The 19,402-nt window shown below is 32.8% G+C and overlaps 1 protein-coding gene across 1 annotated transcript in view; it reads right to left on the reverse strand.

Moving 5' to 3' along the window:
* The window catches only part of LOC125065740 (rhomboid-related protein 3), an 81,961-nt gene that overhangs the window by 59,284 nt on the left and 3,275 nt on the right, over window positions 1–19,402 (reverse strand). The gene's annotated exons all lie outside the window — the stretch shown is intronic.

Consider the following 19,402-nt stretch of genomic DNA (forward strand, 5'->3'; position numbering starts at 1 on the left):
AAAATATTGAAACTTTTAATTTGTCGTCGTCGATTTATGAAAATTAGTATGATATATAAGTACGAAATACTTTTAAAGATTATTATTCGAAGTGGTTTCCATAAATATTACACGTATTTAACAAATTACAATTACGTATATTGATATTTTTTGTTAAAATTTAATTTAAACTTATGGAGCTATTGATGTCATTTTACTTTAATTACAGTTTAACAAATAATACGCACGATTCTTAGATTAATAACCACCGTAATGTAGTAATTAACTAAGCAATTAATAGGTCGAGTCCATGTGGCTCAGTGAGCGTAGCGGACGGAAATTTGTAGAAAAAAATGCGGAAAAAAGTCTCACCTTAGCATAATTCGATGGGAATCTCTGTCCCTGTTTCTAAGAATTATTTTGCGATTAATTTGACTTGATAAACATAAAGAGGAACCGTCTTTTGAGCGACTGGACGACGTTCCGTAACACTGCGCGCGACGCCTTTGATCACATTTCCTTATTATGTAATGATTTTATTTTATTGTTTCGCTAAATATTTCAAATATTAGCACATATTAAATCTTTGCTTTAAATATTTTATTTCATAACGAGAAGCAAACGATAATGGAACGATAATGGATAGTTCAATTTTTTAATTGTTCACGTCATATGAAGTACTTAGCTTTCTGAACAAATTGTGGAACCCTATGTGTAACACGCTTCTAATTTATAACATGTACGTTAAAAAATATATTTAATAAAAATATGAATTATGTGAAGTAATCTGTTAAAACGTTGAGTTTTGATAAAACGTATCATACGAATGCAACGTGAAAAAAAGTTAAATATCTATAAAACGTTCCCGAAAATGACATTAATTTTGTCATTGTGTCCTGATACTCATATTTATATGAGACTTATATAAGGATTTAACGTTTCATCAAATTTAGTGTATGTGTTGAATTTAAATACTCATTGTTTTTAAACATAAAGTTGTCATAATAGAGGAACAACGTGTAGATTAAGGGACTTGAGTAAACGACTTTATATTTTTTAATTTATTTAGTTTAAACATTCATTTCAGGTCCTCTCGAGTGAAAACACTGCGGTTCATATAATTATTCCCCTTTTATAATCACTTCCGAACGCGACGCGGGCGTATCGCGTCTTTCGTCCCGCAGGGCTGTTGCTTTAGTTTGCCCAGGCCTTTATGTTAACGGTATTTAGTTATAAATAAACCGGCTATATTATTCACCAAAGTCAAAATATCAATATTAATTGTAGGTCCGTGGTGGCGATGTTGTCAGCTAGCCTAGAACGTAATAATCTAAGGTCAGGCAAATGTCAGTTCATGACCCCAGGCCCTTTCTAGATGTTTAAGCCGCTTTTAGAATTTATTTTACACCAAGCGCTATTTGATACAAAATATAAATTAATTTCTGTTTATTTCGCAACTTTCCTTGTTTCATATGATTTTGTTTACAGCAAAAATTGCAATTTTTTTTTTTTATTAGCAGCCCGTAAATGTCCCACTGCTGGGATAAAGGCCTCCTCTCCTTTGAGGAGAAGGTTTGGAGCATATTCCACCACGCTGCTCCAATATGGGTTGGCGGAATACACATGTGGCAGAATTTCGTTGAAATTAGACACATGCAGGTTTCCTCACAATGTTTTCCTTCACCGCCGAGCACGAGATGAATTTTATAAACACAAATTAAGCACATAAAATTTCAGTGGTGCCTGCCTGGATTTGAACCCGAAATCATCGGTTAAGATGCACGCGTTCTAACCACTGGGCCATCTCGACTCTTATTTAAAATTGCGATTGTCTATTTTTTATATTTAATAAATTTAGAAGATTTCTTTCAGATATCAAAGAATATAAACGGTTGATTATTCATAGATATGTAGTATTAGATATATGAATAATAATCCAAATCAAAACAAATATCTCTTTTTATCTAGAATCTTGGATTGTGTTAATATTGTTCTTAGATTCAATAGTGTTTTTACGTTATTTGCTCAAGCCTCGGCAACAAATAGCGCAATGATTTTAAAAATATAGCTTTCAATACTTAATTGAGATTGATAACAAATAACAACAATACCTCTGTGTTAAAAGGATAAACGCCTTTAGCTACATTACCGTCTTTTGTAAAACTGAAAATCCCTAATAAAGAGTATCTGATTACATTTTTTTTTTAATTTAAAATGAAGTAAATTCGTTATAATTTAAATTAGCTTAAGAAAATGAAAGTATAGTTGTTACGACTGCATCAAATAATAAAAACGTGTTTTATGTCTCACTCCACGACATAACATACCTGGCCAAATTTCATTTTAATTCGTGGAACCATTTGGGCGCAATGGCAATATTAGCTTCCGAGTGTATAGTAGTCACGCTGTGAGTTAATCAATTGATTAGTCACAGTCTTAGCATTTCAGAGTGCGAATATATTTTTAAAATAGATTCATATACAGGTATAGTTTAATAGATCTTTAAAACAAATGTCTTTCATACAAATTGTTAACATACTAGCCGTATACCCGATTGGATATCTCATTGGTAACATTTAACTTCCGTATTTGTAATAAAAAAATGAAGAAATTCTCTTCAGAATTTATAAAAATCATATATTTTTAACTGTCAGAGAGAGATATGACCAACTTCCATATATACTTTAATCTTCTGACTTAATTTCACTCATTGAGGTGATGATTTTAGCAAGGTTTATTTTTAACTCATTAACAGAAGCCTATGTACCGACTCTGACATCAGATATATGATGAATCTCCATACAAACTTTCATATGTATGAAAATTTTGCATGAAATTTGTATGATGTTTTTATGATTTGTATGAGATAATTTTCTAAAAAAATATTTGTATGTCCTTTCACTTTTTAATATTATAGGTAGGCGGACGGATAAATTATCCGCCCGGTGGATAGTTAATCACCGCCCATAGAAATTAACGCTATAAGTAATATTAAATATTCTTTACATTATCAATACGTCACCAACATTGGGAACTAAGATGTTAGGTCCCTTGTGCCTGTAGTTCCAATGGCTCTGTCTGACTCACCCTTCAAACCGGCACACAACAATAATAAGTACTGGTATTTGGCGGACGAGTGGGTGATATCTACCCAATCGGGTTTTTACTAAGGCCAACCACCAAGTATCGTCCACAAGGAAATCCTGTGCAACATTTCATCCTGTTAGATTTAGACGGTTTAGACTGTGTGTTTAAGTCATTGTATTAAAATTGTATTAAGTATTCAATGTAATAATACGTATTAAATTATTTAATAATGTTAAGATAAACCCATTCAGATGAAAACTTGTTTTAAATCTCTTCTTAATTTAAAAAAGGTTTTTGGGCCGAATTATAATATACAATATATTACAACTCAGTTTATATTATAAATAATCCATATTGAATTCATATTAAAAATATTTTTAAATCGTTATTTTATCTCAAATCTTCTTTTCTCATTAAAGTATAGCAATAGGAATCGGATGGTACCGAGCATAGAGACGTCATAGGAGTATATACATACGTACTACCTAGTTGATTATAATTTACATAATATGCAAAGAGCTATTCCTAATGATGTATTCAATTATCATATTCTCTACTTATGGTTTACTGGAAGTAAGGAGGAAGTTTGTAATATGTCAGCGACGTGCGTAGCTACGACTACGAGCAATCATTCAATCAGGCAATTGATTGAGTCAGTTGTGAAGACGCTACGAGATTACTCATTATAGCCATTATCCAATAAACACTGGCGCCTGACATCGAGTGCATACAAGTACGATCAAGTGAAAAATTATAATTAATATCATATTTCACTTAAATTCGATATTTAAATATAATAGATTTTTGATTATTTTTTCTATACTGGCTTAAAAATTATAATATGTTTATGATAAATATCACGATAGTTATTTACTTATTTAATATAGAAATACGCAGCAATTTGTTGAAGTGAATAACTCATATTCGACGAACAAAAATAACCGAATATATTTAATTATTAATTTATTGTCAATAGAACCTACATGTTGTTTACTAAAACATTAAACGGATGCTCGCATTATGCGACCAAGGCGCGTAGCTATGACTACGGGCAATCATTCAATCACGCAATCGATTGAGTCGGGAGCAGTCGGGACACCGCGGGATTGCTCATTATGCTCATTATTCAATAAACACTGGCGCCCGACATCAAGTATTTCAAATTTGTATAAGGGCTTAAGTTATTGCAATTTTATATCAGTAATTTGTTGTTTCATTTGTATCCAATCTATAAAAATATATCTTATTTATATCAAAGATAATGACTAGGTATTTAGAAAGGAATAAATTAGTGATATATGATTAGTCGTAGATTTTTAGCATTACATCGTCTTCTTGGAATCAAGAAATGCATACGGCATAGTAATAAGTTTACAGGACATCACAAACATAAGTCATTCACTGGACATTCGAAGCATTTCCTCATTGCCGCACGCGCCGGCATGTCCCACGGCTTTCTTTTTATGGCGCCGTTTGCAGTATTAATGAACGTAATTCCTCTATTGCTTTTTAAAAGCATTCTAGTTATATATTTGATTTATTTCTTTTTACAACAGCATGGTAAAGTCTATCTATGAACGTAGCAAATTTTGTAGATGTACTTTATTAAAGCAAACTTTCAAATAGACATATAACTTTGTAAAAACACAGTATTAATAATTCCAATATTTGATATAATACTACCTTAAAGTAAATTATAAAACATACCCATCATGCTCCTTCAAACTGTTTGCTAAAAAAATTATGTTAGTCAAGCGAAGACTACCTTTGTATTTGAAAACCTCAATATGAAAAAGGTAAAGTATATTAACAAGATGAAGTATCTAAATATCTTTTCTTAAACTTTAACCCTAGAACAAAGATTTCGAATGGCAAAATTAGCGTATTTAAGAGAGAAGCGTAGGCGAGTCATGCGATCATTTTACGAGCACTTATTACCGTCATCCTGTCTTCAATTTCCGACTCCTACGAGTGATCTAACACTGACCTATATTCCGGGATACGATTATAATCAGGTTGATAGTCAATCAAAATGCATCGGTTAACAATGAGAACTAGATCTTCCTTTGTTACGAATACAAGTTCAATAGGCTATTTAATTTTTCTTTCAATTGCAAAGCTGGCTCTAAAACCAATAATCCTGTTTTTTTCCAAGCAATATAACCTTATTTTTCGGATCGACGTCGTTAAGTATAAGGGACGTAAAAGTAAGCTTTTTGCGTCGTCCCATTGAATCAATTTGATGTTTTTTGCTGGCGGATTCGGAAGCCGCAGGTAGAGGGCCTAGATCCGGGTCCATCTTTGTGTAACGCTATTCTTGTGATTTTGTTATGTTTACAAATTCGCAATTTGGGAAGCAATAACTGTCAGAACCCATCAGCTGCATTTTTCGGCCAATTGATGCCTAACATGTACCCTCTCATTGACGTCTAGTATTTACTTTGATCTACAAATAAGTTGTGTGTAAACTTTAAATTCCATTTATACAGTTTTTACTTTTTCAAATTATTACTTTAAGATTGACTGTAATACGATGTATAGGTTGCTATATATTTATATTAAGATAACGAAATTAAACATAAAAAATAGTTTACAAGAGTCGGTGCTGTATATAATGAAGTACAGGCCGGCGATAGTATAATAGTGACATGATTTACAAGCGTCACCGAGCGTAACTGCGAAACAGAGCGGTCGCGCGGTGGTATGTGGCGGAACTAACAATTCGTATTAGCATTTACGGTAATTTACGGTAAACTCGCAGTAAACAATTCTATAGTTAGATGCATTGCGTTTTTTATGTCGATTTATTTTTTCATGTCATGCCTTTAAATGTACATTAATTTTCAATGAGGAATCAAAACTTGGTAGTAGGTCATTGTGCAAGGGCGTCTGGGTGGTGGTGGTACCCACCTAGGTGGTACCTACCACTAAGCAGCAACACTTAATATTGTTGTGTTCCCTTTTGAAGACTGAGTGAGCCAATACAACTATATACACTAGAAGCATAACATATCAGTTCCCAAGGTTGACGGCGCATTTGCGATGGAAGGGATAGTTAAATCCTAGTTATCAATATTGCAGAAAATCCTGCCCTGGTGTAAAAAATGTATAGTTTATTTCGTTGAAATAAAACTAGTTTTTAATGGATTTAATCGCGTATATTAATTATTTTAACATCCCGACGTTTCGAGCACTTTGCAGTGTTCGTGGTCACCGGCAGACAATCTAAGACAACATTAGTTTATTTCGTTTCTTTAGTTATTAAATTTCTATATTGATATATTTTTTTATATCATAATGTGACTTCACACTACACTTCGTATAAGTAGAATTTAATTACTTATGAATAAAAATCAACTTGTCTTACAAACACGGTTTACGGTACTTTTTATTGATACTATCGTATGCATATTAGTTATGTCATTATTCTCATTGCTCTTAAACTTTAAACAAATGCAAGGTGAACTTCAAAATTGTAAATTGTTCATTTGCATTTCGTAATAGTGATAAACAAACAACGAGCTCAGAGTGCCAACAAAGTGTAAAAAATAGAAGGAGCATCATCCGTCATCGTTATAGGGATATAAGGTATAATAAACACCGTGCCGATTCCGCCCGTTGCCCGCGGCTACAGCACCAACAGCGCTAATGTTTACTTTGTCTCTGCGGCACGCTCCTATAGGTAATCCGAAATAACAAATTATGAAATGAATGAAAAACTCCGGTTAAGCTGTCGGCGATCCCTAAACATAATGTTTGATTGTACCCTAATGACAAGGCGCAGAGTCGAAGGCACCTTTTGTATAAAGCCGACGCGAATAATGACACAAAGGACAGAAATTAGTACTTATATCTATTATGCATTGAGTCGAAAATATAAACGAAGATAAGATGTCATGACTTCTACTAAGGAGGTCCTGGTAATTGAGCAATCATCTACTCTAGTCCATTGCGGTAAGCAATGCATGGAAATAAATGAAATTCACATTTTGTTTATTTTGTGGATGTTATGTTTATAAATAATAATAGATAAATTATTTTAGTAAAGTTATTAGAAAAACTATTTTACTTATGTTTGGTAATTTTTTTACACTTAAAGTCGTTAAGCAACTCTCAAGTATTTATATGTATGTGGATATTAAACTACTTATGTAATTATTTGAGCTGAGATGGTCCTGTGGTTAAAACGCGTGCACATTTCCGATGATCACGGATTCAAACTCAGGCGCGCATCGCTGAATTTCTATGTGCTCAATTTGTATTTATAATTCATCTAGTGCTCGGCGGTGAAGGAAAACATCGTGAGGAAACCCTGCATGTGTCTAATTTTAATGACACTCTGCCACATGTGTATCTACCAACCCGCATTGGAGCGGCGTTGTGGAAATAGTACCAAACATTTTCCTCGAAAGGAGAGGAGGCCTTAGCCCAGCAACAGTTTTTTTTATTTATCAAATTTAACCATTTATGATATAAAACTACTAAATTTCCCGGCGTGGTACGGTTAAAATCAAACTTTTATCCCGAGATATTTTAACCAATAAGAGATTAATAATAATTACAATAATACCCACAGATATTTTATAAAATTGTATAACTGAGAACAATCCAGGTGTCCACATAAGTATACGAACGAGTCCCCAAATTTATATGCTACTTATATTTAGGTCGCATCCATGTTTTTTTTTTCGCTTTAAGGTGTAAAATAAAGTATAAAGTAAGTAAAAAAAATATTACATCAAGTCGTTTAAGGGGGAAAATTACGGAATTGTATGCATACATAAATATTTCTTTATAAGGATTATGTACCTGTTTAGATTTATAATGATAAATTATACAGATAACGTCGTAACGGATTTTTTGTAGCTAAAATAGATTACATAGTGCACGCGAGCCGGCCATAAGTCGACCTTGCGAATGTCACCGGACCCGACTCTAGTGCACAATGATTCATGCTTGAATTATTTTTTGATTTTAATATCATTTTACAGTTCGCTGCCGATACGGTAGATATTGTGTATAAAATACCTATACAAAAAGTTAGGTTAGGTATTACAATGAGAGTTACTTTTACACTTTATATAAATTCTAAATCTATATAATCATTCCAAAATATATTAAGTACGTTTGTGTGTTTTTGTAACATGTGACTGCTTTGATATTGAAAATAGATTGTCGGCGGAAATCGAACCCATGACTACGTCCGACGCTGTCACGTTAAAGTTAGCATCAAAAGTTTTAAAGACGTTTCTACTGTGATATATAAGCAGGGTCATTAACTAATGATTAACCCACGGATATTTAGTAGGGGATAATCTATCAACTAAATATAGCTAAAATAGTCTATTATTGTTTTGAAATCCTAGTTGGGCTTTAAATGCATAACAATATTTTAAGTTATTTCATGTAAGTTATGACTATTTTTGAAGAACTACTATTAGGGTCTTTTTAATTACTAAAAAAAAATTAGACACACACATAAACGTAAACGTTTGATTTTAAATAGATTTGTTTCAACGATTAATTTATTATATCCTATTAGTGACAAGAAAAGTGAACTAAATTTTTCTAGCACAACACTCCAAGTGTTGCGACGCCGACGTGAGCGAGTAACAAAGGAGCTCGTCTAAACAGGCCATTAATAAGGAGGCGGCTCGGGACTGGCACTTCCGCTGCGTTCCGGGAACACCTACGCTGGGACAAGACAGGAATAGCAGTACATGCTTCCTAAGCTTAATAGCTATGCGCAATGGGTTAAACGTCTTTGATTTGTGCAACTACAGAGGCCGTTGTGACTTTTTGCAATTTTACACCAACACACATACCCAGTTACATATTTAAAGTACAGTGACAACATACGAACAAACTAATTTTAGACACATGTTTTCATTAATTACAATTTTCGATGTCATACACGATATATTAATTATAATACTACTTTATTTTTTAAATTAATGTGTAATGGGTTTGAGTGACAAGACCGATCCCGAGGATATGATCTAATCAAAACAAAGTCTAATTTTAAGTATTTAGACGATTGTAACTTAATTATTCCCAAAATTGAGTTACATATTATAGGGTTTAAAAAATAAGAACTTGTATAATTGTTTAAATGGTATTTAAAAACTCGCAATAAGAGAATAATTTTGTATACATCAACAGCGCGTAAATAAGTAATAACTATTCTTCCACCACGCTGCTCTACTGCTTGTCAGCGGATATACTAATGTCAGAATTTCTTCCGACATATAGGTACCAGGTTTCCTTACGATATCTTTCTACGTCACTGAGCACGAGATGAATTATAAAAAAAAATTAGAGCTTTAATAATTCAGTGGCCAGGATTTTAATACCAGAATCACAATTAAGATCTCGTTTTGCAATATAAAAGATGTCCTTTAGTCTGATAGCTTTATTTGTAGTAATTACTACAATTAATTACATTTCACATTTTAATATTGTAATACATACACGAGTACATATAAAACATTTGTATAATAACCCGATTGGGCTAATTTTAATTACTCATGTAGGTTTTTGTGCTTTTTATGATATTTTTAAGTCGTTTAATTTTATTTTATTTAAACTAAAATTTTTGGGAAACGAACAAACCTACGCAGACGGTCGTTAATGTAAATTGCGTTATTGAAATATAACTAAAAAAAGTCTGTACCAGTGTCGATTAAAAAACGAACCTTATTTTGCCTTAGTTCTAGTCTAATATAACGCAGTAAATACACCTAATTAAATGATAGTCATCCTCGTTTATTTGAATTAGTGAAAAACATTAACGTTTTTTGATTACTTCGTACGAGTTCCCATACCAATAATACGACTGCGATGACACTTTGGCTTCTCACATTGTGCGATAAACATATGTATAAGTGACGCGCGAGTATAATAATTTACTCATAAGAGATGATTTTATACATAAAGATTTAAAGACGTATTGCGATTATTACAGGGATTACATAAGTAGTTTATAAATAGAAATTAGCTAACGAATAGAATATATAAATGTAGTAATCTACGGAAACTATAGTATACCTATTATCTACCGCTTTAGAGCAACGTTGTTGTCCTAACTTTTATTACAATCCATCTATCCATTATAAGATTTCAACCATTAAATCAACACAACACAACAATTCTTATAAAACAAAAGGTTCGACCACTACTTTTTAAATATAATCTAATCCATCCAAAATATTCCGCACGATTTTAGAATCGATTTTTTGGTAATAAACGTGACCAAAGTTCTCTCAACGATAGTGGCTTTAATAATATCAAATAAATAATCGATCGAATCGCCATCGATCCAGAGCGTAGCGATGCGATACCGCGCACCTGTCACGACGGTAGATCACAACGTTTGATCGATGACGAATTGATTTCCTATTGTTGATGACTTCATCGGAATTTCGACTATATCCCGATTTAGTACATCCCTATCCATCCGAGCTTGACAATTGTTTACACACAGATGAGATTATTTATGGGAAAGAATGTCTGATTAAAACGCCTTTCGTTTATAATCTTCTTTTTACATGTATAATATCATTGGTTTATAATACGAAAGTTTTATATTATAAATTACAGTATAAGTTAAAGGTTTTATTCCATACATTTTATTTATGTTTACTTTTATTAACAAGACGTATATCATAAATAACTAAATTAGGGTATGATATTTTATACAAAAACGGCTTTATTAAATAGACGTCCTTAACTAGCGGTTGACCTTTATTTATTAACGTCCTTGGTGATATATCACTGTAGGCCACCGGGACCGCTCGACTCACTCCCAAGCTCTTTATTGAGACGTGTACTGGAGAACCCAGTATGTTTGTTGTACGGGTGACAAATAAACACCAATAAGGTTTAAATGGCCTAAAAACCATGAAAGCATACATTTAAAATGCTATTTTATACCCAAGGAAATAAAGTACATTTTTTTGTCTTCGTATGTTTGTTATGAGCGTCTACATGGTGTTTATTTGTGTAATTTTTCACGTAAGTGGGAGACGCGAACAGCGGGAGTTCGCCGACAAAGTCCCCGGGGGTGCAGCCACCGCTTCTAAGCGAACGCGCGCCACTGTGTGATATTAGTAATAACGCGACAGTATCCAAATAAATGTTAAGTTTGGACACTAGGGCCAGTGAATTATTATTGTCGATTAGCAACTCCTACACTCGGTTAATAATACTTGGATTTCCTTTAACTCGTTCAATTCAGTCTGTTGATAAAATTCATTAATATTCTACAGAAAAATCGTTCAAATATACATATAATATTGAAATATATAGAACGATAAGAATATAAAAACATTATAAGTACAATCATACTATTTTTATATTTTTTATCTATTTTTATAGACACAAAAGTATTTTATGTTGTACAATATTTTTGATCTTTATTGGCAATGAGTGTTGCGATATCTAGACAGTCACGTTTGACGGTGCGATGCTGCAGGTCAGGGCGGTGGCGGTGACCGCGTAGGCTCGCGTTTTGGACGCCGCTCCGCCCACCCTCGTCTATTGTCTACCCACATGTAGACGTGCAAGCGTGATCTCACTTTATCGGCTAACGATCTAATTAACGTATGAATTTTGAAGCTACCAAAATATCGCCCCACTTAATGATGTTGTAAATTATTATTTATACTCATAGTAATAGTACGTACAAACAATACTTTATTTACTACGTATTTGTACTACTACCGTTATTACCGGCTGGGCTAAGCAGAATATATTCCACAATTCATTATCATTCATTCATATTCCAATGTAGGTTGGTGGATACACTTGTGGCAAATGTCAAATGCTGGTTTCACAGACCTTTTTTTTACCGCAGATCATGAAATAATTTATAAAAATAAATCAAGTACAAAGAAATCAACGGCACTTATCTAGATTTGAACCCTCAATTGAGATTCACGTGTTTTAACCACTGAGTCACCTTGAATATTACCATACCAGTTTCATACACATAATTTAAGTCCCAAAATACCAATATATTCACCTGATTGACGTTTATGGTATTGCTCCGCTCCTAAAGGTTGTAGCGTGAATACATAATTTAAAATGCAAAAATATTTTTTCAAACCGAATTTCTTGTTCCTGAGATTACAGCGTTCATTCATACAAGCTCTATAATATAATAAAATATAAGCTTCGGAAGTAGTGACAAAGTATAATACCTCACAATAATTGCAATGAACCTACTTTACGAAGCTGACAATACGTGAATAGTCCCCTCGGATTAAAATGCCGACGGGCCACCACTGCGTTATCATAAATTCTTTTCAAAATGTCATTATTCAGTTTGCGAATATGGAACAAAGACGTCTATTTCTGTAGCGACTAATGTAAGGTAAACATCGCATTAGTGCTAAGGAACAATTGAACACTGTGTCCGGTCGGACTACGGCTTATGGTATATTTATGACGCTTTCCCAGTAATGGCGGATTAGGAACAAGGAACATCTTGTGTGGCGCGAGGGAGGATAAGTTTAGTTCCGTTTGCGCTAAAAGCATTCAAGATGTGATTCAGTTCAAGTATCATATCGATAGATTTACAGCTCACCCAAGCCATTTACGCACACGCTTTGAACGTTATAATTTTAATAATTATATGTATGTTTTTAGGACTTGAGGCTGCGAATTACAGTCAATAGCGTTATTAAGAGCTAGGTATTTGAGTAGGAACAATACGGTATAGTGAGGATGAAGAAAGGCTTGTGACGTGGGCGTGAGAAAGGTGCGGTGATGCATCACTGCTAATACGCTTAATAAATACGTGCGTCTGCGCAGCCTGTTTGTTAGCTATCCTTGAAAAAATTCATCGAACTAATTACAAAAAACATATGACCTATATAATCTAAATAATTTTTAAATTCTGATAATATCTTTAGCATAAGTATTTTAAGAACAGGGTTGGATATAAACTCTTTATAATCAACCGAATGTAACGAGTTAGGTTATAATATTTCGTATAATTCATTCATACATATTTAATTTGTCTATTAAATTATTCAATTCAAAGTATAATTATTTAATATATTTATCAAAATAATGTATGCTATGTCGTTAACCTCTTAAATCACAAAATTAAATCCATTTAAATTTATACAAATCTAGACTACGAAATTAGCCTTTAATGTAAAAGTCCACATTAATTCGTGGGAACGACAATAGCACATGGTGTGTGACCAGCTCCCAGCGCTGTGGCGATGGTACGATGGTATCTACCTCTCGCTACTCTCACGTCGCGCTAACTAATTGCTTTGTTCACCCGCCATGAAATTATACCATTTATACCCGCATACTTCAAAACAATGACCTGCAATGCTTAAATTTATGTTCTTTTTTTATATAATTAAGTACTAGGATATAACTATAGGCTTACAACAATCCGCGGAATATATTTTGAGTAAGATTATGATTAAAATTTATATTTCACTGTATTTGCATAGAATTTAATGATAATTCAATGTAATTATAAATAGGTATTTTTTACTACCCAGCTCTAGATCATCCCCTCAAGAAGAAAGGAAACTTAAGCCCAGCAATGGGACAGACTTTATACTTTTACTTTTACGATATTTTTATAAGGTGTTTAATAGTTTTGCATGTAATCCGCCGTATAAAGATTGTTTGATCTTTGTTCGATTATAAATGTTATATTGTTTTATTGGACTCCAAACATTATTTTGGGCTTGTTGTGATTGTCCGAGGTGATTCCACGGCGTCGGCGAACACACGCTCGAGGCAGTATGACGAATCCAATTAACAGCACTAACGAATACTGTCGGACGTACACTATTTATGTTTCCTCGCAGTCACACTGTAAATATTTAGTCCTGGACGCGTCTGGCGTAGCCCTTGTCTTATCTCTTTACTGGCCTGTAAACGATTTCATGAACCGCTCGAGCTTTCCTCACCGACATACAGGATACACGTTTGTAAATAATGATTAGAAAATGGCACCCAAAAGAGTATTCTTGAAAGCTTCCTCAGACAGTAATTTGTTTGTTTATTTATACCTTCGCGTTAAGCGGAAGATAGGCACGTGCTTCTGATACGATAGTAAAAGATTCTACCGTAAATCTGACATCGGTATACATACACAGGGGAGCGTGGGCATCGACAGGTGAAGTCGGACGATTATCTGCTAATTTATACGCACCGCTTAACTTCTGTTTTCTCGTATGATATTATTCATTTGGATACACAGTCGAGCGAGCTTGCTAAATATAGTGAGCATCGGCATTCCATGGGCGCCATCGTTTCGACTAACTGTTCAATTGTTGTATTACGCCTTTTTTATTTATCTTATTCAAATGTCATTTTGAGTCGGAGAAGGTTTGAAACTAGCGCTTATTTGGTGTCATGTTCACAGCCGTCACCGGGTGATGTCACCGGGCGCGCCATCATTATGAGAGGGCCCGTTTTGGAATCTTTACGAGCGACACCTCCACATTATATTCGCAATAGTTCATTCACCGATACAACGATATAGCTACATATCATTTTCTACAATTATCTATTGAACTTCCGTATCACTTTTATTTCTAATAAGTTGTCAAAGGTGTGTGTTTGTAACACCAGTACCAATATTTGAATTAATATATTTAATATGTGTCAACTACGATTTCGACTATACATTTTAAATGTATAAAGCGAGACGGTTCGAATCGTATCGTAATCGTACCTACTGGCACCTTTTCATATTATGACTTTCACATTCACGATTTGTGTAGGTTATTATAAAATATAAAATGTATTTTCATAAATATTTTTAAACAATAATGTGTGTAATGTTTAAATAAAAGCATCTCATCACAATAATATTATTTATACAGCCTCATTTTCTTCAGTTCGTTATAAAATCAAAATTTTATTTTATTATTTTTGGGTATCAGATAAGTTTAAAAAAAAGGTAACAGATTCGAGGAAATATAATAATAAAATTACATGATCAAACAATAAGATAATGTTATAATGAAATCTTCAGATTTCCTTCCCATTTTCATAAAAACTATTCTGGATACAGGTGTGTGTGACCACCGTCCGTGAAATGACTGTAAATTTGCTGTGGTGTGGTCCATCGAAAAAAATCGTTACGATTACACGAATCATCAACCCCTGCCGACGATTCTCTACGGTGACCTCCAAGGTTATCATCATTTGTCCTCCTGGGGCCTTTTCGGAGGGATGAACATTTATTACTAAAACTCTTAAATTATATCGTGACAATGAATGTATTTGGAATATTTTTATAAACAACAAATTGTGAGTCTTTAAAAATCTTTATAATTATAGAAATCTTTAAAAATTATATATTTTTTAAAAACCTTAATCGATGGAGACAATATTGTTTCAGAAGGCCAATTATAAAATTACCAATGTCTGCCACCTCGCTACCAACCCACCAATTTTATTTATTATACTCATCTGTTTTTAATAATCAGTATGATTTTATTTTTAAATCAGAATCAATCACAATATGAATGTGTTAAATACACAAAATTAGATAAAACAATACAAAACCTACTATTTGTAAAAGTGACAAGTATTGAAAACATTTAAAATGTGTTGTCAAACGGTAAAAACTTCGCTTGCTGATAAAATCGATACATTGATCTATATCATTATCAGTTGCGAACCCATGCTTTTTTCAGAATACAGTAACTTCGTTTAATAAACATTGTTTAAATATTAATAGCACGCACATTTCGATATTTTCAGTAAAAAACTTACATTTTTGATAATATCAAATGCTCTGTCATATCTATAACATCGCTTTTGTATGCTAATCTTAATGCACATCTCCCGAGATGGCTATCGGTTGGCTCGTCAAAAACAAGATTAAATTTCCAACTCTGGATAACTTAAATATCTAAATCGAATTGTCGACTGGAAACAATACAAAAATGAACAAAACAAAAATGTTCTTTACTATACATACACATATCGACATCCAAATATAAATCCAAAACTTGCTTATTGACCGAAAATGAATTTAAATATATATTTTTTTAAATTACGTAATTCGGTGGATGACAACATTTCAAATCCGATGTTTTCAATTAAATAATTCATATATGCCTAAATATTTAAATGTTATTTAGTAAAAGTGCTTAATACATTTGTTAAAAAGCGTCATTGAATCTGATAATGAATCGGAGCGGCCGACGACGATGTGGCAAAGGTTCGTCCGGGCGCCAAGATCGCAACGATACCGCCGATAGAACAGTAATCGTCAATAAAATCTCAATTTAGATGGCACCGATACCAGGTGAGTTACGGACGGACAGTCCGAAAGAACACGAAAACCTACTTGACGGAGGAATGCATCCCGCGACAGGACCTGCTAACGAATTAGGTACTTCAAATTGGGCGTTACATTAATTTTATTTTTTAATTTACGATATCTTAAGATAAGCTTTGGTCCTAAACGAGTCGGCTTTAGCTATCTTAATTTAAAAGTTTCACTTTGTCTTTCGTATGCTATGCGCTATACTACGGGTAAGTATACTACGGCTTTACTTTTACGAGTATATTATGTATATTACCACTACCCATATTAATGAAGAGTTGACATCTCGCTGACAGCAGCACGCCTACGCGAACGTTAAAAGACTTCGTCGTCTTTTTGCTACCACCTTGCCGTGAAAGATAAGAAGGACATCGAAGTGAGCATTTAAAAATAAATTTGTCGAAAGTGATAAATGATAGATATAACTTTTATTATTTCAAATTAAATTAACGATCCGAGCCGAACGTCTACCTTTTCTCACATTAGAGGTATCTTATCTGAAATGATTGCTTCCATTACCTCGGAGAACAGACACGTTGTTTTGTAGGTGAGGGAAGATAAAGAGATTAATGCGTAAAGCAATTAATTTTGATTGAGGTGTGTTTTATTAAGTAATTGTTTTTGTCCCTTTAGATATGTGAATTCGAAACGCACCGTGAAGTTCTAATATGTTTATAAATTATATTGCTTAACTTACGCTAAAGATTATTTTTATCGACATTATTTTTGTTTATGAATTAATATTTTTTATAATATGAACGATATATAATGATTTCAAATACCTATCATTGCTTGCGAAACTGTAAGCAATGTATATCTTGATTAAATCTTAAATATATTTGATTGTATCCAAGAGATAAACTTCTTCAAAAGAAATAATATAATATTATGAGTATTCTAAAGTGTTTGGCGTGTGGCTCGTTCCCACAGCGAGCTTTAATACATTTTCCATGTTCCAGTTAGCGCCCCATAAATTGATTAAAGGTCTGCGGCGGCGCTCAAGTTTTTTGTGCTATGAGACAGGTAATACTCAGCTTCTCGACGCAACCCAACATTCAAACACATATGTACAACTCAAACAACCAATAATACAAAAAGTGTATACTTTACTTTTAGACATTTTGCAGCTAAATTGCCATAATGGAGTGAACTAATTTCCTGACAGGAAATTGCTTTTCTTGACGAGTGCGTCCAATTTCCCTAAGAACTTAACACAAGTCAACATTTTAACATTCATCATCTATTTTTGTAGCATAACTAATCTGTAATAAAAATATTTTATAGAGAGTTCATATTTACAAAAACAAATATGCATTTGTTCAGTACCTGTAACTTTTGACATAAACAATATAATATGAAAATATGTATAGCGTTTAATAAATTAATAAACCTAGCGATACAAACGTATATACATATGTATGTATGTACTCTACAGTATAATGATGTATAAAAGAAGATTTAGAATATGAAATATCGAAATGAAGTCAGACAGTAATTTACTCGAGGAGTTTTGGTAAGTTCAAACAAAAAAGAGGAGGTGACAATATAAATAACAATTTGGCCCACCCCGTTCGAATGTGGATCGTCGGATTAGCATAAGAATGCTGCATCACAGACGCCCACGAGCCTCCACTGTCCCTCGTTGTGTCTTTATACGTCGAATTTAATTTTGATTTACGATTATCTATACAATTGTACGCAAAAGATTTTTGATGCGACTAAGAAATTATATCCAGAAAACGACAATGGGTGTCGTCAGTGCAGACCTTAATAATTTTATTTTATTTTATTTAAGGTAACTTAACATCATAAACGTTACCCTCGATAATGTTAACCGTTTTATGTCAACTTAACGATTTCATTTTATTGGTAACATTAAAACAAACACAAATTTTTATTTATACGGTATTAGATAAAATGTTTTATGAGATGAAATTTATGAAAATTTAATTAATGTATCAAAACGATTTTTCCCTGAAATTACAACATTTATCGAAATACTTATTTCCTTGTAATGCATTTATTATTTTGTTTAATAACAAAATTTATTTTAAATAAATAATTACGTCAATAAACAATAGGTATATGAGAAATAAATGAAATCTACCAAAATATATGAAAACTAATAAACTGAATTCGGAGAAGTAAAATTATAAGAACAATATATTTTAACATGCCAATTTTCTAAAAGTTATAATTTTACCTTAAAGCGTACGATACGTTTTACAATCTTCTTGAAATACTGAATAACTTAATTTTTATACCGCGTGCCTGCGATGGTAATAATTTACGGGGCACTTTTGGTCGACATAATTAAGCGCTTCTTAAGATTCCTTTATGCAAATATTGCTGGAAATGTACCCGTATAATTAATCGAGGGTAACCTTGCGTTTGACATTATAGTGATGTATGCGCCTTAATCATTCCGTCTAATTATTTTAAAACGCCTCTTAAATTAACTTGAAACCTTTTATCTGATCATCGTGACAAGTTTAATTTTACGATCATGATGAGATTTATATGTTTGGGTATTTTTATATTAAAAGAGCCATTACCATTACCTCATTTACTAACTTTATGTGATTCAATAAAGATATAAATACATTTTAATTTGGTATACACATTTCATTTATTTACTTCAAGTAATAATCAAAATAACCAGTATAAGTATAACTTACGAGTTGCAAACATTATGTTTTTAAAAACAAATAACTACAGAAATAGCTTATTGAGAATTTTCATGACAAGTAATAATTAACGATCATGCTCAACGTTAATACGCATTTAAGATAATATATTTTAGTAAAAAAAATAAATGTCCGTCTAATAAATCGTACTGAAACTTGTCTTATTTCGAGGCGCGACGGTAAAAACCCGATAAGAACGCGGACCCTTTCCTAACGCATTTTATTTCCGTAACTTTTTCGTTTAGTTTTCCTTGTCTTAGTTGATTAAAACGTTTTTTGGTACAGTCTGTTATCAAGGCTCACTTTTTTTAAACGTGCGCAAGCTAAA

The sequence above is a fragment of the Vanessa atalanta genome, chromosome 8 (assembly GCF_905147765.1).
Source record: "Vanessa atalanta chromosome 8, ilVanAtal1.2, whole genome shotgun sequence".
Classification (NCBI taxonomy): domain Eukaryota; kingdom Metazoa; phylum Arthropoda; class Insecta; order Lepidoptera; family Nymphalidae; genus Vanessa; species Vanessa atalanta.